The 22,776-nt window shown below is 37.0% G+C and overlaps 1 protein-coding gene and 1 pseudogene across 6 annotated transcripts in view; both read left to right on the plus strand.

Annotated features, from left to right (window-relative positions):
• RALYL (RALY RNA binding protein like) overlaps window positions 1-22,776 on the plus strand; it is a 708,596-nt gene that overhangs the window by 358,575 nt on the left and 327,245 nt on the right. The window lies entirely within an intron of this gene.
• On the plus strand, window positions 10,072-11,282 carry LOC132664241 (glutamine synthetase pseudogene; annotated as a pseudogene).

The following is a 22,776-nucleotide window of genomic DNA, read 5'->3' on the forward strand; positions in this document are numbered from 1 at the left end:
GGCAAGGTTCTCAGGTATTCAGCTTTGATATTGACCACCATGCACCTGTGAGGAAGACTTGTGACCCAGAGACCTTACTCCTTGTGGAGGGACACAGGCAGGCAGGGCACTTAAAGAGTTGCAGAAGGAAACTTAGGAAGAAGGTAGAGACCAAGTAGAGACCTCCTTGCCACTTTTGTCTTTATAAATCACTACTAATTACTTTAACTTAACTCCTTGTTATACATGTGGTCTGCAGACCAGAAACATCTACCTTACCTGGGAGACACGTGGGTTCAAATAGATACCTACTGAATCAGAATCTGTATTTTAATAAAATCTCTGGGTAATTTTTGTGCACATTGTAGTTAGAGAAGTATTGTGCTAATCTTTTGAGGTGACCAGACACTGGGGATACCCTGCAGAGAAGCCTTGGACACAGGCCGTAATCACCATATGTGCAAAATAGGAACCTGTGGTTTATGGCAGAGTCCTTGGGATGTGAGAGTCTGAATGCCTGCCTGGAAAGAGTTTGGCACACTGAGAAGTGTGGCCTCTGGAATGGAATTGCAGTCACTGGTCCGTGGGTAATCCTAGGAGTACCTACCCGATGATGCATTTATAACAGATGAACTACACAGGGGAGCTGGAGCTCTCCTGGTTCCAAAGACAGGAAAACAGCGACCTTGTAGCCAAGAAACTTCCTAATGCCTTCAGTAGGGGACTAGTACCTTGCCAGCTGGTACATTATTAGAACTTGGGAACAGAAAGTGCAGATTATTTCTATAGCATCTTGACTTGATTCTCTCATAAGAAAATAGGCTCAGGTCACCTGCGTGGCTCAGTCGGTTAAGCGTCTGACTTCAGCTCAAGTCATGATCTCTCAGTCCATAGGTTTGAGCCCTGCATCAGGCTCTGTGTTGACAGCTCAGAGCCTGGAGCCTGCTTCAGATTCTGTCTCCCTCTCTTTCTGCCCCTCCCCTACTCGTGCTCTGTCTCTCTCACTCTCAAAAATGAATAAATGTTAAAAAAAAAGATTTTTTTTTGATTAAAAAAAAGAAAAACAAAAAAGAAAATAGGCTCACAAGAAAAACAAACAAACGAACAATCAAACAAATGCCCCCAAAAGCAGCAGGTAAAAATTCAGTTTTCCTGAGTAGGACAGAAATATCACACAGGAAGATTTAATTTCAAGAGTCAGAAGGTTGTGTTAGAGTTACTTAAATTTCTTCTACATTGACAGTAGAGGCGAATGTTTAGCATCAATGTTACTATCAGTGCCATTTAATATTTAATAATCACTTACATCTTCAAAATTATAAAACTATGAATTCATGATGAACATTGTTTTCACTATATTTTTAAAGCTTGTCTGGTAATTTGGGGTTTCATATTTTTTGGCTTCTGGAGCAGAACCAAATATTTTCATCAGTCATCGTTAATATGAAAAAGAAAATAAAAAATTCCTATTTTTAGAAGTGCAAGTTATCAGATGACTTGTCTGCAAAAGATAATTTCTCATATTTGTAGCTGGAATCTTTGAATATACATTGGAAAGTTTACTTTGAGCACATCTGAAAAATGATCCTAAATTTTTCATGGACTAGTTCAAATTTTCTTTTCAAATGGTAGCCTGTGATGTGCTTGGCTGGCTGAATCAGTAGAGCAAGCGACTCTTGATCTCAGGGCTGTAGGTTCAAGCCCCATGTTGTATGTAGAGATTACTTAAAAGTAAAATCTTAAAAAATGGTAGCTTGTTATTCTATGTGATTGTTAATATTCTAGTTATAAGTCTTCTAAGGTTTACTTGGCTAGTTAACAGACTACATTTAACTCATAAAAGAGGTTCTCAGGAAATAGACTCTTCATGCCAATGTGATGTAACAATAGATGATCACAGTTTCCTCATATACGCCTCAATTTCCTCAGCTATAAAATGGGAATCATGGTTTAATGGTGAAAGATCTGAGTCAGTCTGCATTCTCAAGTCTGAGTTTCTGCTCCTTCCAGCTGCTTAGTCAGTTTCTCCAAGGCCACAGTCCCAAAAGGATAGGAAATTCCTCTGGCAGAATTGTGTCAAGGTCACATCATGTCTTGGCACTAGTCCACTTCAGGAGATGTATATCTCAAAAAACAGACAAGAAGGGGCGTCTGGGTGGCTCAGTTTGTTAAGCTTCCAACTCTTGATTTCAGCTTAGGTCATGGTCTTAGGGTTTGTGGCTTCAAGCCCTGCGTCAGGCTCTGCACTGACAGAGTGGAGCCCGCTCAGGACTCTCTTTCTGCCCCTCCCCTACTCATGTAGGCACACACATCTCTCTCTCTCTCTCTCTCAAAAAAATAAACTTAAAAAAAAAGGACAAGAAGAGATGTCTTTATTGGAGAAAACCTAAGAATGTTGAACATATCTATTGACCCACAAATTTGCAATAGATCACCTAACCACATGGAAGGATTTGGGGGTAAGGATGGGGCCTAGTGGATAAACAGAAAGCTTTCCTTGCTCCATTGTTATCATAATTATGACAGCAACTTTATCTAGCAACCCCACACAGATATTAACAAACTTGAGTCACTTAAAATGTAAAACTTAAGTATAATCTCATAGAAATGGATATTAGAAATGAAAAAAAAATTACATATGATTAATATAATTATGCGTTTAATTTGATATCTTTTAAATAGTTAAGCATATGGATGAGTATACTCTTTCTGTATTTAATCCAACTCTCTTGGAACAATTTTGTGCAGAGGAACCTAAGGGAAAACTCTGTGCTTTATCTTAGAAACACCAGTAGTTTGGGACAGATTTAAAGCATTTAGTGTAAGCAAAACCTGAGTGATTAAATTGAGTAATTTTTTTTTTCTCCTAATTCCCAGCGGTCAATATGTTGTGGTGAACTTAGATCTTTTCCGTGTTGTTTTTATGTACAGGAAATTGCTTTGCTAGAAATAAAGCTTTTCCTCAAACTGTGGTTAAAGATAATAATTTAAAGGGATGCTTCTCTATTATTTCATTTTCAAGGCTTATGATATTATAAATCTGTTGCTTATTTTAATAGCATGATTCTATATATATTTGGGAGATATACTTTACTATAGATTTTGCCAAATGTTATGTTAATTGCTTGTTTTTTATTTTTACGTTGAAGGCCATAAGTTTAACAACATAAAAAGATTTAAGTATGAATTCAGAAGTTCCTAGATTTTGACATGTATGTGCAAGTGTTTTTGAAAATTTTGCTGGAAAAGTTGAAGATATATCTATATGAAACAAAAAGAAAAAATGTCATTACATAAACTAATTTCAGGTGACCGGGCATTATTTTACAGTTGTCTTACCTCTGTCAGATTTAAGTCTTCTAACCATGTTTGTTCTATCAATTCCAGCCTTAAGGTCAATATATTTGATGAAAAAAGTGGTCCAAACATATAAGTTAAGTAGTTCTGCCTTTCTCTATCATCTCTTGCTATAAATCTCCTTTTAGCAGGTGCTCTATGTACTCAGAATAATGAATCTTATAAAGCAAGAGGCCATAGATATCCACAGCCCAATCTTATACCCATTATACAAATACAAATGCCCCTTTATAGTATCTGTTACAAATGGTAATTTGGCTTCTTTTGAACACTTTCAAGAGTGACTATTATTATTGTGGAATATATCTTTGGACTAAACTTAATTCTGTATTTTTGTGATGTTTACTACAGTCCTGAACTCACCATCTGCATCTTTAGAGAAGCCTAACACTTTATCCATTTAATGTCCACCCAAATGGATGAACCCTGCTGTCATTCTCCCAGTTGTTTTTGTTTGTTTGTTTGTTTGTTTTTCTCTGCTAATAGTCCAAGCCCTTCGACATTTTTCTCTTGAATGGTTTTTAAACCTTTTATTGTTTCCCTTCTTGTCCTTGCCTGGTTTCTCCCCAAATTTTTGGTTACTTTTGTAAACAGTGAGGACTTTAAATATATAGACTTTTTCAATTATTGTCTGAACTTAGAAGGGAAGGTGTTCCTAGGACCTAAACCTTTCAACCTGTAATTTATCACATTTATATTAATGCAATCCAAGTTTAATGGATGTCTTACTTAGGAGTGCTTTTATTTTACATTGTAATGATTTTTCAATCAAAAAATATTAAAGTGTTTTCCATATAAAATACAATTAGGCAAGTGCTCTTTCATACTGTGTTAATGCAATTTACTTATCTGAATGTAAAATCAAGGCTTTATATTTTATCACTGCTGATGTTCATTTTGTTAGTTTTGTTCTATGATCTCTCTTTAAAAATGTCTTTTAAAATTTGTATTCTATTTTCTATTAGCGACCTCTCCCAGACTCCAGCCACCTACCTTCCGGTGACTAATGAATGGGACAGTGTTAAGTTACATCCTAGAAGATCTCTCTCCAGGCCTATATAAATTATATATGTAGATGATGATAAAATAATTAATACTGCTTGAGTGCAGAATTTCAATGACTTGTAAATCCACCAACCTGTAAGTTTATATAGCCAAATTTCTCTAAGTTGCCTATGTGGCTGGCATAGGAAAATTTATGAAATACCTTGCCAAAATAAAGAATTGTAAGATCAGTATCATTTAACTTATGTACAATGTCTAGTATCAAAACAGGAAATGTTTATTTTAGTATTATTTAGTCTTACTAAACTCATGCTAGTTTCTTTTTCTCCTTGTTGTTGTTTTTTTTTTTTAGAGGGGGAGGGGAAGAGGGAAAGAGAGAGAATCTTAAGCAGGCTCCACATTCAGGGCTCAATCTCACAACCACAACATCATCACCTGAGCTGAAATCAAGAGTCAGATGCTTAGTCGACTGAGCCACCTAGACACCCCAACTCATGATAGTTTCTAAAGAAGATTCCTATGATTAAGTAAGATTAGGCTGTATACAAAAACATTTTATAAGTGTTACAAATACAAATGCATTATAAGAGATTATTAAGGGTTGAAGAAAGATCTGTTTAATAATAGTCTGTTCTAAAATTTTTATTGAACACATTAAACATTCTGGTAAGTTGTTAGAATCTTTAACAACTCCCAGAAAAAGAACTAGTAAAGAATAAATCTCAATAAATATGTATGCAATTAATGCATGAGTGAATGCCTGTAGTTGATTGTGATGGGCCTTGGGAGCCCATGTGGAACTGCATGCGGCCAATCTGACTGTGAGGATGACTGCAAGGATTGTGGTGTGGGATGGGTTCTTTTGAGTGTACTTGAGAAATAGCAAAGAGAAAATGACAAGCTCAGACCTGTTAACTCTCAACTTAAATCACTATCTGAGAATCAGAGAGGTTCCATATAGCCCTAAACTAAGATCTTATTTCTGGAAACTGCAGGGTTGATATTGCTGAAAATCTGTATTACAATGCTCACTGAATTCAGTCTCAGCAGATTTGTCATATGAAAGGGAGGGCATTAACTGATCAAGAATGGGACTCTGAATCTTGGGATGGGTACGTGTGTTGTTGAATGCTGATGACACTGACACTCTTGAGCCTCCAGATCACTTTGAGACTCCCATCCCATTAGAAGTAGCTTTCCTTCCAGTATCTTAGACTAGCCTTCTGCTTGATAATCTTATGATAACCTTATCTGGGGTGAACATGTGGAAGGAGGATGCCAAAACTTCCTATAAGTGTAACTAAGATCAAATCTCATCATGTTCCAAGAGGGATGGGTACATAAAAATTACCCGGGAAGAAATAGCTTACACGTGAAAGAATTCCAAGTCTTTGCAAATATGTTGACTGAAACCTAAGGAATGAATGGGAAAGGAGTCTGTGGATGTTAGACCAAGGCAAATGAAATAAAAACCCAAATCTAGCTGAATTCATTGATAAGGGTATATTTGCTGGAGATTCAGGGTTGGGGAGGTAATTAAATTTTTCTTTTAATATTTTTATTGAAATATAGTTGACATATAACATTGTATAACTTTAAGGTGTAAAACATTGACTTGTTACATGCAATATGATACTCACATTGTGTTAGGTAACATATCTATTACATCACATGATAGCATTTATTTTTTGTCATGGGAGCAATTAAGGAGATTCTGTTTTTAAATGGACTAGCTGGTACAGTAGGAGATGGTTCTGAAGGATTATGTGGTTCATTGGCTTAAAGTTAGACTCCATGACAGTAGCCTATAGTTAACGAAGCTGACATGCTACTTCAGTATGATATGGAGGAAGGAAACCAAAGACTTAGAGATTTAGTAATGTTGGACTGGGGGGTGCCTGGGTGGCTTAGTCGGTTGAGCGTCTGACTTTAGTTCAGGTCATGATCTCACATCTCATGAGTTCGAGCCCCACGTCGGGTTCTGTGCTGATAGCTCGGAGCCTGGAGCCTGCTTCAGATTCTGTGTCTCCCTCTCTCGCTGCTCCTAACCCACTCGCATTCTGTCTCTGTCTCTCCCAAAAATAAATAAACATTAAAAAAAAAAGAAGAAGAAACGTTGGACTGGATTTATTGTGTGCAACTATGCTTCATGAGAAGGTCTGAAAGACATTGCCCTCAGTGAGGCATTGAAAAATATATTAGTGAGGGAACACCTACATTCTTGAAAAACTTTGCGGTTACTTGCCTTTCACGGTCATGCATGATGCAGGGCAGGAATTTTTAATCTAGTACTATTGACATTTTGGAGAGGATAATTCTTTGTTTTGAGGGACTTTTCTGTGAATTGCAGGATGAACTGATCTCTACCCTCCAGATGCCAGCATTACCCTCCCCTGAATCATGACAATCAAAAATGCCTCCAGATATTGTGGATTGTTCCCTAGAGGGAACAAAATTAATCCTGGTTGAGAAGCACTATTTTATAGGGTGATATCTGTATTAGTTTACCATTGCTGCTATAACAAATTGTCAGAGATTTAGTAATTTAAAACAACATAAATTTATTCTACTATATTTCTGGAAGTCAGAAGTCTGAAATAAGTCTCACAGGGCTAAACCCAGGATGTTGGCAGGGCTGCTTCCTTTTTCCAGAAGAAAATCTGCTTCTTGTCTCTTTCAGCTTCTAGAGACAGCTCATGGTCCCTTTCTTTATATTCAACACACAGTGTAGTAGCTCTTTCCTCTGACCTCCTGTCTATGTCTTAAAAAGACCCTTATGATTACATTGGACCTACCCAGACAATCCAGGATAATCTGTCCATCTCAAGATCCTTAACTATATCTACAAGGTCTATTTTACTATGTAATGTAATATATTCACAGATTTCTGATATTAAGATGTGGACATCTTTGCAGGGAGGAAGGGAAGACATTATGCAACCTAGCACACTACTGTTAAAATGGGTACCCTGATCTCAGTGGGCATTATAGGATCTCAGAGTAGCAGGATCCTGTGGCAGCATTTAGTTGCCAAAGACAGGTAGAAATACCTATTTTAAAGGGCAGCAGAGACCCACAGGCCATCAGAATACCTTCGCCCCTGGAGATCTTTGGAGGTAGTAATTGATTATCATGTCCCTAGCAAAATAAATGGGCAGACTAGGAGAATATCACTTGGTCTGTGTAACTGAAAAAGCTCTAGGTCTGGTAGCCATAAACCTGACTCAAGTCTCCACAATGGTGAGCCATGGCTTCTCACTCCATTTCCAGACCTATGTCAATTCACAGATCCAGAGTTCCTTGATTAAAGGGGAGGCCAAGTCCCCTTGAGGAAGAAATAAGGTTCTTTTCCACCACTGGTGAAAGTACCCATCAGAAATCTCCCTCTACTCCCTCTTCCAAAGGGTGTGGAACATTTACATACACCACATTTGTGTAATTTTGACCCATTTACAAAGTGACAGGCTGCTAGTGTTGAGTGGGGACCAGAAAAAGAGAAGGCTCCACAGCAAGTTCAGGGTGCAGTTTAAATTTCCCTGCCACAAAGAGCTCATGATGTAGCAGATCCAATAATGATACTTCAAGTGTCCATGGCAAAGAGGATTGCTGAATGGAACTTTTAGCAAGCAGACCTCTAGGTTTTGGACTATATATGTGTTCCATCTTCTAAAAATAATTACGCTCCTTTTAAGAAACATCTCTGGTTTGCTATGGGACGTTGCTAGAGACTGAATTCTAGCCATAGGTATCATGTCTACAGGCAGCCTGAGCTTCCCAGCATGAAATGGGCATTGTCTGACTCAGCCAGAAGGTTGGGCATAGGCAGCAGTAATCTCTCAGGAAATACAAATGCTATAAAAGAGATCAAGTTTGGGCAGATTCGGGAAGTTATGGAAGGTAAAGTGATTTGCAGGAGCAGGTATTTTGGGCTCCATTGACGCAAACCATGCAGTGATTATGACTAGGTGTTTTTTTTTTTAATACCCAGAAAATACTTAGAAAATATCACAGCTACTTCTAAGGACAAATTACTGAATTTTCCTGAAGTTACTATTGAGTAGGCCTTATTTCCAGATTGTGCACTGAAATGATTAAGAGTCACATTAATTTGGATTCAAAGTTTAACTTTGCTATTTATTCATACTGAATGTTGAGCGATTTATATAACCATTCTGAGCTGCCTCAATTTCCTCATCTGTAAAATGTGGTATTACCACTACCTCAAAGGATTATTAAGATTAAATAAAATAATTTGTATAAAGTAAATATAGCAGCACAAAACTGTTAGTTTCCTTCTTTTCTTTATCCCATCCCCCCCTCCAGTAACTTAAGAAGAAAGGGATTAATTGCCTTGTGCTTTAATATGTTGAACACAAAACCAATTCATTTGAATTAGGTCAAGCAAAAGTTCAGTCATTTGGCTACTAGTATCCATCCATAATGGAAGTATTATGGTGTGTATTTTTTCCTAGAGGCCATTAGACCGTAGGCCATTTGGATGTCTTTAGAAGAAAGAATGATGATCTTGAATTGCATAGAAAATTTCATACTTTCTCATTCTATACACTTTATTCTTTACCTTTTTCAGAGAAAGTGCTTCTGCAACAAGAAAACTTTTAAACTATGTCCTGATGATATTTCGCTGCATTGGAACAAAAAACTGACAAACTCCCAAAAATATTTACACTATGAAAAAGTGATGGGGCAGGGTATGGACTACAAAAGAAACAAACAATCTCAAAGAGTAAGATATGTTCCCAAATTAGAAACTGAATTTAAACAGTGAATGGTTAAAGATTTTAGAAAGCTATGGCAAAACCAAAGATTTTAAAAATTTCTTTATGTATGCTAGAGCTATTTACTTTTTGGTTTCATGTACATCATATGTATTATATAGCAGTAGGCACTTTTGCTTTCCTTAGCCATTTTATTCATGTACTATAAAAGCATATTTTGACCCTCTGGATGTCTATTCAGAAATAATGTAACTGAGATTTCATACTCATGTGATTTTTTTCATATGGTCGCAGACTTTTAAGGTTCAATTATCCAAGTTATTGAAGGGGCAGACTTGGACAGTACATCTTGAGAGTAAATAATCCAAACTTTACTGGGTAATATGGGATTAAAAATAAACTGAGGGGTGCCTGGGTAGCTCAGTTGATTAAGCATCCAACTCTTGATTTCAACTTAAGTCATGATCTCCTGGTTCATGAGATAGAGCCCCAGGTCAGGCTCTGTGCTGGCAGCATGGAGGCTGCTTGGGATTCTCTCTCTCCCTCTCTCTCTGTTGCTACCCCACTCAGCTGTCACTCTCTCTCAAAATAAATGAATAAACGTTGAAAAAAAACTGAAATAAGAGCCAGGCAACAAAATAATTTTTTTCTAGAACCAAGAATTATTATTTTTTGAATGAGTTATTTAAATTATTGAAACTCACTAAGCCTCAGTTTCCCCATCTCTTTACAAGAAGAGAGTTAATGGGGCACCTGGGTGGCTCAGTCGGTTGAGCATCTGATTTTGGCTCAGGTCATGATCTAACAGTTTGTGGGTTCAAGCTCTGTATTGGGCTCTGTGCTGACAGCTCAGAGCCTGGAGCCTATTTCAGATTCTGTGTCTCCCTCTCTCTGTCTCTGTCCCTCCCCCACTCATTCTGTTTCTCAAAAAAATGAATAAACGTTAAAAAAGTAAAAAAATAAATAAAATAAGAGAGAGCTGAGAATGGGAGAAGAGCAGAGCGTCTAAGCAGTACACCCAGCCTCCTCTTCTCGCCACACCTCACTCTCGCAGCCCACCCGCCCTACTGCCTGCTCGCAGCCCAGAACAGCTTCCACCATGGCCACCTCTGCGAGTCCCCACATGAACAAAGGCATCAAGCAGGTGTACATGTCCCTGCCTCAGGGCGAGAAAGTCCAAGCTATGTACGTTTGGATTGATGGTGCTGGAGAAGGCCTGCGCTGCAAGACCTGGACCTTGGAAAGTGAACCCAAGTATATAGAAGAGTTGCCTCAGTGGAATTTTGATGGCTTTAGTACTTTTCAGTTTGAAGGCTCCAACACTGACATGTATCTTGTTCCTGCTGCCATATTTCGGGACCCTTTCTGCAAGGACCCCAAACAGCTGGTGTTCTGTGAAGTCTTCAAGTACAACCGAAAGCCTGCAGAGACCAATTTAAGGCATACCTGTAAACAGATATTGGACATGGTGAGCAATCAGCATACCTGGTTTGGAATGGAGCAGGAATATACTCTCATGGGCACAGGTGGGCCCCCTTTTGGTTGGTCTTCCAACGGCTTCCCTGGGCCCCAAGGTCCATACACTACTGTGGCATGGGACATTGTGGAGGCTCACTACCAGGCCTGCTTGTACACCAGCATCAAGATTGGTGGGACAAATGCTGAGGTCATGCCTGCCCAATGGGATTCAAGATAGGACACTGTGAAGGAACCGACGTGGGAGATCATCTCTGGATGGCCTGTTTCATCTTGCATCGTGTATGTGAAGACTTTGGAGTGATAGGAACCTTCGATCCTAAGCGCATTCCTGGGAATTGCAATGGTGCCGGCTGCCACACCGACTTCAGCACCAAGGCCATGAGAGAGGAGAATGGTCTGAAGTACATTGAGGAGTCCATCGAGAAACTGAGCAAGCGGCACCAGTACCACATCTAAGCCTATGATCCCAAGGGGGGCCTGGATAATGCCCAGCGCCTAACGGGATTCCACAAAACCTCCAACATTAATGACTTTTCTGCCAGCGTGGCCAACCGAGGTGCTAGCATCCACATTCCCTGGACTGTCGGCCAGGAGAAAGGTTACTTTGAAGACCATCGCCCCTCTGCCAACTGTGACCTCTTTTTGGTGACAGGAGCCCTCATCCGCATGTGTCTTCTCGTTGAAACTGGCGATGAACACTTCCAGTACAAAAACTTAGTGGACTAGACTTGCAGCCATCAAACCCCTAATTCTCCATCCTGCCTCTGTGTTTGCCCCTCTCTTGACTGTCCTAATAGCTGTAACTCAAAGGTCAGAATATCAAGGTCTTTTTTTATTCCTCATGCCCAGTTAACATCTCTTGCTTTCTTTTGACCAGGATAGAAGGGTCAAGTTCTTAATCTTTTTACATCCCCCCCTTTTTTCCCTGTTACTGAAGCTGTCTAGTACATTAGTGGGGAGGAGGTGGGGAGACATAACCACTGTTTCCTTTTAATCAGGTGTGTTTGTCCAATAGGCGTAGCTATCTGGACAGAGCATAGTATTTGTGAAGGGAGGGGGAGAGCTTTTTCTTTGAGGTAGCTGAGTTCTGGGGTGGGGGGATGGGTTACTTACTCTGGGATTAGGTTAGGATTTCCTCTCTTGGTGGATTTTCTCTCTTAGAAATAAGAGTTGGCTGGTCAACTTGAGCATGTTCCTGATGGGTTATTGGGATTATTTTAAGGTGGCACTAGCATGTCATTAAAGCAGGCCTTTTGATATATTAAACATTTTTTAAAAGTAAAGTAAAATAAAACAAAATAAAATAAAATAAGAGAGTTAATGCTGTTTTACACAACCAATATACTCTTAAGTCTGTGATTATGTTAGGTTTTTCAAAGTGACTATGTTCATATATCTGAATATGACTGTCTTATTTACAGTTCCTTTTTAAATTTCTCCCGTCTCATAGAACAACTTCTTTCCATTCTTCATTTTCATTGAATATGGACATAATCACGTCTTAGAGTAATTCAAATTATCAGCATAAGAAATGAACTACAGTATTACTTGCCCTCACTTTTTTCTTCATGACTTCCATAGGACTGAGAGGTCTGTTAGTGATTTAGTTAAAAAGGCCTTCCAAGATCTTTCTGGGCTACACAGTATATTAGAAAGAAACACTTAGGCCATAAGGATCCCTTGAAAGCCTTGTAGCGGTAAAGTGTGTTAATTTTTGCACAAGATGTTTACATTGGTGTTTGCTATTGGTTTGCTATTGGTTTTTTTTTTTTTTTTACAATAGAGGATTCTCAAAATTTGAGTTGTTTCAAATAATATGTTAAATTTTTAAAGGCCTAAGTCCTGCCCCAGATTTACTAGGATTGGGGAGAGTGTTGAGGGAGGGGAGACAGCTCTATTTTTAACAGGCTCCCTAGAAGATTCTCAGGCATCAGATTTACCTATTGCTCTAAACCAGTATTTATGGCATAAATATTGGCACATTGTCTCACTTCATTAGAGATATCATATAATATATTCTTTAAAAACTAGGGCTCCTTTGAGAGTGAAAGAGTGTTCTCTTCAATAATTATGTCAGTATGAAAGGCATAAAACAGGATTTCTGGGACAAAGCAGGACCAACACTTAACATAGACCCTATCTTTGTAGGACCACCAAAAATCTACCTTCAAATCTCACTATGTCGCTTATTGTCCTTATTTAGCTATTTTTTAATGTTACACTTTACATATATTATTAACTCATCATATATTAGTAATATTTTTGTTTTAAACGTTTTGCTTCACACAATTAAGAAATTTAAAAATTGGCAAATATCTTGTATTTATCCACATATTTACCATTTCCAGTGTTCTTTGTTTCCATATGTAGACCCAGGTTTCCTTCTGGTGACCTTTTCTTTCTACTGAAAATCATCATGCAGATATGCTGGCAATCAATCTCTTGGCTGCTGGTTGTCTGAATACTTTGTCTTTATTCTTGAAGGACAATTTTGCTGGATAGAGAATTTTTAGCTGGAAGGACAATTTTGCTGGATATAGAATTTTTAGCTTGACAGGTTTTTTACTGCTCTTTCAAAATGTCATTCCATTGATTTCTAATTACATTTTCTGATGAAAAGGCTATGATGATCTTTGCTCCTATGTGCAAATAAAACAAAAAGTCTTCTCTCATCAAGTTGCTTTTAAGAGTTTCTCTTTTTCATTGGTTTTCAGCAGTTTGATTAGGATATGCTTTGGTATGGCTATCTTTTAATTTATCTGGCTTAGGATTTTGACAGGTTTATTGGTTCCATTAAATTTAGAATATTTTTCAAATATACTTTCTGCTTTCCCCTTCTGTCTTAAACACCAATTTATGTATTTTAAACATCTTGATATTTTTTATCAGGGTTCTGAAGTACTTGTAATTTTTTTTCCATTTATTTTTCTCTGTGATTCAATTTGGCTATTTGATACTGCTGTGTCTTCCATGATCAATTTGGAGGTAGTCTCCAGTCAGCTATTAATTCCATCCATTAAGTTCTTCACTTCTGATACTGTGGTTTTTAATCCAAAGAAGTTCACTTTGGCTTTTTAATATACCTTTCATTTCCCCTTCATTATATTCATGTTTTCCTTTAAATCTTTAACTTGTTTGTAATCTCTCTTTTGAAGTCCATCCTGAAAACAAACAACCTCATTAAAAAATGGCCAGAGACCTTAACGAACACTTCACCGAAGTCATATGTGATCATCAGGGAAGTGCAACTTGAAACAACAATGAGATACTTACTACACACCCATTAGAATGGCCAACAACCTCATGCAAACCCTTTGCAGACTTCTGGATGTCTTTCTCCAATGCTTAGATATCCCAACCACCTCCATTCTCTCCCGCATACATCTCTGCCTCCTCAACTCAAAAAGCCTGCTCTCTCTGCTCAGCTGCATCCTTTGCCTACCTTTCCTATGCAATGATCTAGCAAGTGCCTCCTGGCAGAAAGCCAGTTCACTTCACATTTCCTTTTCTGGGTATTCTGTCCTGTGTTTTCTGCTGTTAAATGTCTGAACGTGTTTGTTTCACATACATTGTTCAGGTTTTAGGGCAAGGTGATTTTAGTAACTCTGTCATGGCTGAAAATGGGAATAAATGATGCTTTATCTTGCATTTTTAAACCATCATCAAATCTAAATTTTTGGGTTTGTCTCCATTGTTTTGTCATCAGACTAAAGTTGATTAAGAATTCTAATCATGGGGCCACCTGGGTGGCTCAGTCCCTTAAGCATCAGACTTCTACTGAGGTCATGATCTCGCTGTTTGTGAGTTCAAGCCCTGTGTTGGGCTCTGTGCTGACAGTTCAGCCTGCTTTGGATTCTGTCTCTCTCTCTCTCTCTCTCTCTCTCTGCCCCTCCCCTATTCTCTCTCTCTCTCCCCCCTCTCTCTCTCAAGAATAAATAAACATTAAAAAATTTAAAAAAAGAATTCTCATCATATTCTTCTCTTTTGTGTCCGTAATTGAACCCTTATTTATGTGACATATAAAAGTTTCAGGAATGAAGAAAATTCTGGCCATTTTCACCCAGTATCACAATAGTCATAACAGGGTTTTTTTGTAATTTTCATTTCACTCCCTTCATTATGTAGAGGTCTTCAACCTCAGATTTGTGAATGAAAAAGAAAAAAAATGACTGTGGTTTATAATAATGACATTATATTCTTATTTTACAATTGAAATTAAAAGTCTTTTCTATTCAAAGTATTTCTATTTATTTTGTTACTGAATCTCCCATTGAAATCTCATGTATGTCTGTTTCTTTTTTATTTATAAGTCAAAATTAAATACAGGTGTCTATTGTTTGTTTATAATCAAATATAAATACAAAATATTGTATTTGAAATATATGCCTCTATATGAAACACGAAAAGTTCATTTTAAAACAACTTTATTTTTTTTTAATTCTTTTTAATGTTTATTTTTATTTTTGAGAGACAGAGAGTGAGAGAGACAGACCTCGAGAGGGGAAGGGCCAGAGAGACAGGGAGACACAGAATCTGAAACAGGCTCCAGGCTCTGAGCTGTCAGCACAGAGCCCGATGCGGGGCCTGAACTCACGATCTGCAAGATCATGACCTGAGCCGAAGTCGGACGCTTAACCGACTGAGCCGCTCAGGCGCCCCTTAAAACTCCTTTAAAAAGGGGATGCCTGGGCGGCTCGGTCGGTTAAGCGTCCAACTTCGGCCCAGGTCATGATCTCACCAAGACTGGTGAGTTTGAGCCCCGCATCAGGCTCTATGCTGACAGCTCAGAGCTTGGAGCCTGCTTCAGATTCTGTGTCTCCATCTCTGTCTGCCCCTCCCCTACTCTCACTCTCTCTCTCAAATAAATAAATAAATAAATAAATATTTAAAAAATCTTTGAACTCCTTTAAAATGTAACTAAAGATAGTTTGAAAGGCTGGCTTCTTTCCGTAGAATCCCAGAAGGGGTACAATTGTTTTTGCTTTCGTTTAGTTTGAGAATACATTTTTCCATGAGGCAATTTACTTTACATTTTTAGACATTAGTACTGGTCAATAATTGTCTAATGCAGCATGGAAAGTATTCTTCCTCACAAGATGGGGGAGGATGGTTCAGTCAATAAAGGATCATTCTTTGGGGATTTGTCTTGCTGATACAGCAGAAGCTGGGTCTAAACGCACAGGTACATCAATTTGTGCCATAATGCACACAGACTTGAACATCCCCTTCTTTATTTATTAATCAGGTCAAGATGATGGGCGAGAATTCTCTCTTGCATATCCAAGAGTCCATACTAGAAAATTAAGTGAATAAAAAAATTACGAGAAGTTATGTCAGCAATCTTGCTTCTGAGACAGCAAGTAACTGAAGGCAGCTTCAACTTTGATGACTACAGGTTTTGGAAATCAAAATACTGGATGCAAAGTAAATGATTATCCTATCACACCCTGCCTTAATTATAAAAAAGAAGAATATTTCATAATAGTTTATCCAATAGTTAATATTAAAAGTAAAGTGTCACAGGCATAGATTTGATCATAAAATAACATACCATCAGCAACAATCAGTATATTTTTTTCTTCGATCATTTATTTGTTGGTTTGAAAAAAAGACTCATTAAAACTTTCATTTTAGACTGAAGAAGAGAGAAACTTTATTTACGTAAGCCATAAAATCTTTGTTAATTTCTTCTTTACCTGAGAACTATGCATAAAACACGAAATGAATTTAAAGATTAAGGAATACTGTAAAGTAGTTATAACTATAGGAAATACTTTTGAAAGCATGCATTTTGATTACTGTCAGTAAAATTTAGTTGCACAGCTAGATGTTTATGTTTATTTGAAATTACATGAGAGAACACATGGCTGGAATTTAGAAAAAATTGTGCCAACTTGTATTTTGCCTGTGATGGTAGATAAATCAGTAGCTGAATTGGACTGCAGATGCATTTGCTTCTTGTAATCAGAATTGAATGCCTTCAGGTAATACATTTGCTCTCCAGGTTACATAGGTGTCCCCACTCCCAAGAGCAGTATGGCTTGAGATTAAGGCCACTGTCTCTGGTAGTAGACAGCTCGAAATTGAATCCCGCATTTGTTTACTGTGTGACCTTGGGTACATTACTCAGTGCTTTAGTTTATTTATCTGTAAAATGTAGAGAATCATGGTGTCTCCCTCATAGCATTTGTGTGAAGGTTAAATGAATATATTGTATATTGCCTAACATAATACCTGGCATATAGCAAGCCAGCAACGATTTTCACAGTACTAGTAGCAGTCATAATACAAATACATTTTACCTGCCTGGCTCCTGAAGGCACTTGAATTTGTAAATCTCAGTCAGATTTTTATATCGTTCTAGAACATAACGACTGTTGGTCATTGGCAGAACTCCTGGCCAATCTGATTTCTGGTCTACCAGCATCTATTTCTCTTTTTGTAATTCCACCTCCTTGACTGTCTTCTTGTTCACTGAACTTTTGACTGTACATGGAAGCTGACAGGTGTTTTCCCAGAGGTGACACCGACCGCTTCACACAGCTGTTATCTGACAGTGTTCAGGGCTTTCTGAGGAGAGCGCATGATGGAAAGGCCATCAGACAAGCAAGCCAACAGTTGCATTTGGCATAATTACACACTTCTCGAGGGAAGGAAACAGTCAATCTCACAGTTTTTAGTCAGGTTGACACTATCCACCTATTTTGCAAGGTACATTCACAAAGTTCAAATAGTTGATTGACTGAAGCTGAGAAGAAAAGGCTAAATGTCAGGCTTTTAAGATGAAACCCGTGGCAGCTCTCAAGCAGCCTGGCAGATAGAGTGAAGTCTGGAATTAAGAGTGACAGAGGAACGGATGGCAAGTGGTAAAGGGAAGCCCCAGTTTGACGGAAAAAAGAAGTCAGCCTGCAGTTAGAGTGCGTGGGTTTTGATGAGGGGTAGAAAGACTAAAATGTATACTAATTTGTATGTGCACAGCTATTTTAACATTCAAAGAAAAACTTCCACAATTTAACTAAAATCTTGAGATCTTCTTATGTTTGAAATGTTAATATGTTTTTTAACAGTGCCTAAGATATTTCGATTCCATTTAAAGATCATTTTATCACATTTTTATCACTCTGATCTCTGGTTTCAGAGATGTGAAAATCTAGGAAAATATAAATCAGTTCCATTGGTAAGAGGTCAGAGTGGAGAGAAAAGAAATTTAAAGTTAATGAGAAAATAAAACATGTGAAAAGTTTTGATTCATGCTATTTAGTGTAAAATTAAAGAATTTAAAATAATGAGAATTTTAAATAGTTACAAAGAAATAGTAAATAAAGCATCTTTGCTTTAATAAAATTCAGTATCTAATGTGACTCCATTAGCTTTACTGTGTGTTTCTAAAACCAAGTCTTTTTTGTTGTTGTTGTCCCTATTTTAGAGTGATAGCAATTAAAATTCACATATTAGTGACTTGGGTTATAGAAGTCATTAGGAAAACCAAAATCAGTCTTCTTGCTTTTCATTATTGCAGGAAGTTATGGCAAGATGAGGACGATTAATTAGATTCTATTCTATTTCTTTATTTAGTAAGTATCTAATAGTTTAAGAAAGAATAATAGTTTAAGCTAGTTCTGTCCAATAAATATGTCACTCGAAACACAGTTAAATTTTAAATTTTCTTGGAGTCAAAGTAACAATAATAAATAAAAGACACAGGTGAAAATTACTTTGTGAGATATTTTATTTAACCCACTAGCCAAATTTTATCATTTCAATGGGTAATCAATATAAACACTATTGAGATAGTGTCCAAAATAGTGTTTGAGTGGTTAATCAATGTAAATTATCAGTGGGGTTTTTTTTTTACATCTCTTTTCATAATAAGTTTTCAAATTGGTGTGTATTTCACATTTAGACACATCTCAATTTAATCAATAGCCACATGGGGCTAGGGACTAGCTACCATGAACAGCACAGATTTAGATCATTTTACCTTCATCCCACTCATTCATTCATTATGTGCTTGAAATCCATAAATGAAATATTAATTGATTGCCCATGTATTTTATTCTCTATATTGAACACTAAAATATATTTTCAAGTCCTTTTTGGTAATGGTCTGTTACAGTTAAAGAATCTCTGCTGTCAGAGGCATATCTTATCATTATGACTATCGTTAAAATTATTAAACAGCATTGTTCCAGTTGCTGTTACTGCATAACAGATTACCCCAAATTTTATCAAGATAAGACGACTACTTTATTATACTCACAGATTGTGTGGTCAGTATCTAAAAGGGCAGAGCAGGAGTGATGTGTTGCTGATACACAAATTCTGCAGAACGGCTCAGTGTTTGGGAACTAGAGTCACCTGGAATCTTTGTTCGTTCATATATCTGGTGCCTAATTCAGGAGACTGCAAAGACAAAAACTGTCAGCTGAAGCACCTGCTTGTGGCTTCTCAGTGTCGCCTGGCCTCACAGCCTGGTGACTCTGTGGTTAGACTTTTTCCATGTGCGCTCAAGGCTCCAAGGGCAGGTGTTCCAGCAAGTAGGACCCAAATTGCATTGCCTTACAGGGATTAGCCTTAGAAAGACCACAGTGTCGTTTCCTCTCCTTTCTATTAGTTCCAGATAAGCCAAATTCAAAAGGAGTTGGTAGAGACCTCACCTTTCCATTTGAGTGTCAGAGAACTTGAGAACATGTTTTAAAACCACTGTATAGTTTTGCTTTCTGATGATTTGTTTCCCCATATCCATAGTTATGTGTGATATATGAAATATGTTTGGTCTCTATCTATTCTAACTCCAGATGTTCACTCACTGTACACAGAGATTCACCAGAGATTTAATTTCTGCATGCCCAGAGTCTGACATAATACCACCTTGTTGCACATATAATTTATAGGGTAGTGAGAACTGCATTAACCGATAACATGCTAAGTATTCTGCAGAGGCTTGGCACACTATGTGTTCAGTAACTGTTAGGTTTAAATGTCTTAGAAAGCTATTAATATAATGATGAATCTTTGTTTAAGTTCCAGCTCCAAATCTCGCTTTAATTAAGTTACTAGAGGGGCAGTGGGTGGGGGGATGGGCTAACTGGGTGATAGGCATTAAGGAGGGCACTACTTGGGATGAGCACTGGGTGTTATATGTAAATGATGAATCACTGAAACCAATACTACACTTTATGTTAACTAACTTGAATTTAAATAAATAAATACATAAATAAATAATAAGATGATTTATTGTATACAAAGAAAAGTTACTGGAATTCTCTAAACATCTATTCCCCTTTTGTTATTAAAGATAATATTAGCCCATTTTATAGGATATCAATAGTATTAAATGGAATAATCCATGCAAAATGCTTATTCTAGTATCTGGTATACAGTAAGCAATGTATTTTATGAAAATTTGTCCAGAAATTGTCATTATGACAAATTTCTCAATGGATTATTCCACAGAGAAAAGACTTTTAATCAACACTATGGAGTAGTTATCTATCCCAATCAATAGAGGACATTCTGTAACAGTTTAATTATGATATATTTTATTGCATAATATTATTTGTGTTCTTGAAATAGTCTACAACTAATCAGACCAAGTAAATTTCCAGATTGATATAATCACCAGGCAGCCACTTAAAGCGTTTATAATCAATTATATAAAATTAGGGTAATGAGGTGTCTTTTTTTTTTTTTTACTGATACTTATTTTAGTGTAAAACAGAAGAAAAGAGTTCCACACAAAGCTTCATTGTGATTTCCCTATCTATAAACTTCAGTGTATCTGAGTCCTTCCTAAGTGGCTAACAAATTGCCGGTGATTTGCTGTTCATATATGGTTAACCATAACTTCATACTCCAACAGTGCTATCACACTGTGGTATCACAGTGATTATCACTGGTTAATGTTAACCAATAAATATCAAAGAATGCTTAAATCATAATGATAACTACTGTTACAGCAAATTTAACTTGGCCTTTTGTTCAAATTATACTTTTATTTTCTGAAGAGTATAAAGGCATAAATCCGCAAAGAATCATACTATCTTGGTAATGATATATCAGGCTGGCATGTGAACCACAGTTCTTTCCCCATTCTATAATGTAACTGAAACCAAGTGCACTTACTTGTTAAAGGCTCTCTAGGCTGTCAGTTCTTCACATGACCCGTGTGATTTGTGCTGCTAAAAATATTGAATATTTTCCAGAACATTGCTATTATCCTCCTATTTATAGTTCACAGATGATGGTAAGAAAACTATTTAAAAATCTAGATGGTGTTTGGTGAAAACACCAGTTAGATACGAGGAAAGCTATGTTCCAGTCCTCTCAGCTGCTAACAAAGTAACTGACTTTGAACTTGTCCTTAACCCCTCCATAAGGGGTTAGTGTGGTCTAGAACCTATTAGGGCAATAACCTACAAATAAGTTCATAAAATATGCTATAGATTTATGCCTCATTGTAATTACCAATATTAAATATATACTTTTTATAACTAAATGCTACCTGTAATTTGGGATGCTATGAGACACTAATTTAAATTTCCTTTACTCCTAAGTAATTGATTACATTCTTGATTTATTTCTTGACTCCATCTATCTTAGTGTCCACACTAAGACACTGAGCTGCCTTAGTAACAGAATCAATGGTAGTGATTTGGTCTTTGATTTCCTTGTCCCTGTGTTCTACTTATCTGGTGAAACTGGTCCAACATTTTCTTGGTCTTCTAACAAATAACAATGCTTTCTTTATGAAATAAAATAACATTGTTGACTTCTTGCTCTTCATTTTACATGTGTTCTTACTGAAATCAGAATTGTGGGTGGCTAGGTTAAGAATGCTTCCAGATTGTTGATTTGGAAGGTTTTCCAAACTAATTGTTGATTTCCTGAATATGGGTAATAAAATCAGTTGATGAAAGCTGTATCTTTCAGCTGTAGTAAACTTTCTTCCTGTTTACTTTCAGATCTTATGATGAAATTGTTTTACAATTCTGGTAGAGTGAAGGAAACATCCCTGAACAATTATACAACTTACTAAATAAAACCAACATTTTTGATGAAATAGTATGTATTCAGTGAGAAAGATTCAGAGTCTGACTATAACCCATGATTGCAAAGTCAAGCTAACTCACATATTGAGTGATAGTGGATATATTGTTAATTACAAAAAAATCTGGATGATATGAAAACAGATTATATGGAAGAACATATACAGAGGAATATATGGAAACAAATGTAGTACAGTCACATAATTTTTTTTACCTTTCTTAAATATCTTTCAAGGGGTGCTTGGGTGGCTCAGTCAAACATCTGACTTCAGCTCAGGTCATGATCTCACAGTTCATGGGTTCAAGCCCCGCATCGGGCTCTGGGCTGACAGCTCAGAGCCTGGAGCCTGCTTCAGATTCTGTACCTCCCTCTCTCTCTGCCCTTCTTCCGCTTGTGCTCTGTCTCTCTGTCTCTCTCTCAAAAATAAATAAATGTTAAAAAATATATATCTTTCTAGATTTAAAATTTAATAAATATATTTAGGGATGTATTTAATTTAATAGAGATTTAATCATTTTGGTTATTTATTATTCTTTTTAAAAGTTATTAATATTAAATGTAATTAATTTCAAGTTTCTTTTCCCATGAAATAATATCATTTTGTAATCACTGAGATATGCAGAAGCAAAAGAAGCTTGATTAAAGCTTGTGTTAAAGATTCATGAGTTAAAAAAAAAGGAAATAATGATCACATAGAGATAATAGATCCGCTAAAACACATGTCTTTCCATCTCCTATATCTTCTTAGGATCATAAAGACACTGCTAGAAAGGTGATTTTTCACTTCCATTTAAAGCCTTTTATGAATAGCTATCCCCGGAGCAACTCTGTTCTATGCCATGTTACTCAGAATCTAGGATAATGCAGCCCTTGTTTCTGCCTTACTAGTTGTTCAGTGATGAATGTATTCAGGGTCCTTCCTTGACTTGAGACATTTGTGTCAACCTTCTCCCAGAATGTGTGCTTGAGTCCTGATGGCTATTACAGGTATTTTTTTTTTATAATCGTGATGAAATTGCATTAAGCAATTTAGAATCTTTCACTTTCCTTTTAAGTATTAGGTATTGATGTATATGCCATGATGTCACTCATTCTTTCCCTGAATGCATTAACCTTCATTCTCTATGTTTGTGTCTGGTCTGTCTGTCTAATTTAGAATAAAAGCCCTGTG

Source organism: Panthera onca, chromosome F2 (assembly GCF_046562875.1).
Source record: "Panthera onca isolate mPanOnc1 chromosome F2, mPanOnc1 haplotype 2, whole genome shotgun sequence".
Classification (NCBI taxonomy): domain Eukaryota; kingdom Metazoa; phylum Chordata; class Mammalia; order Carnivora; family Felidae; genus Panthera; species Panthera onca.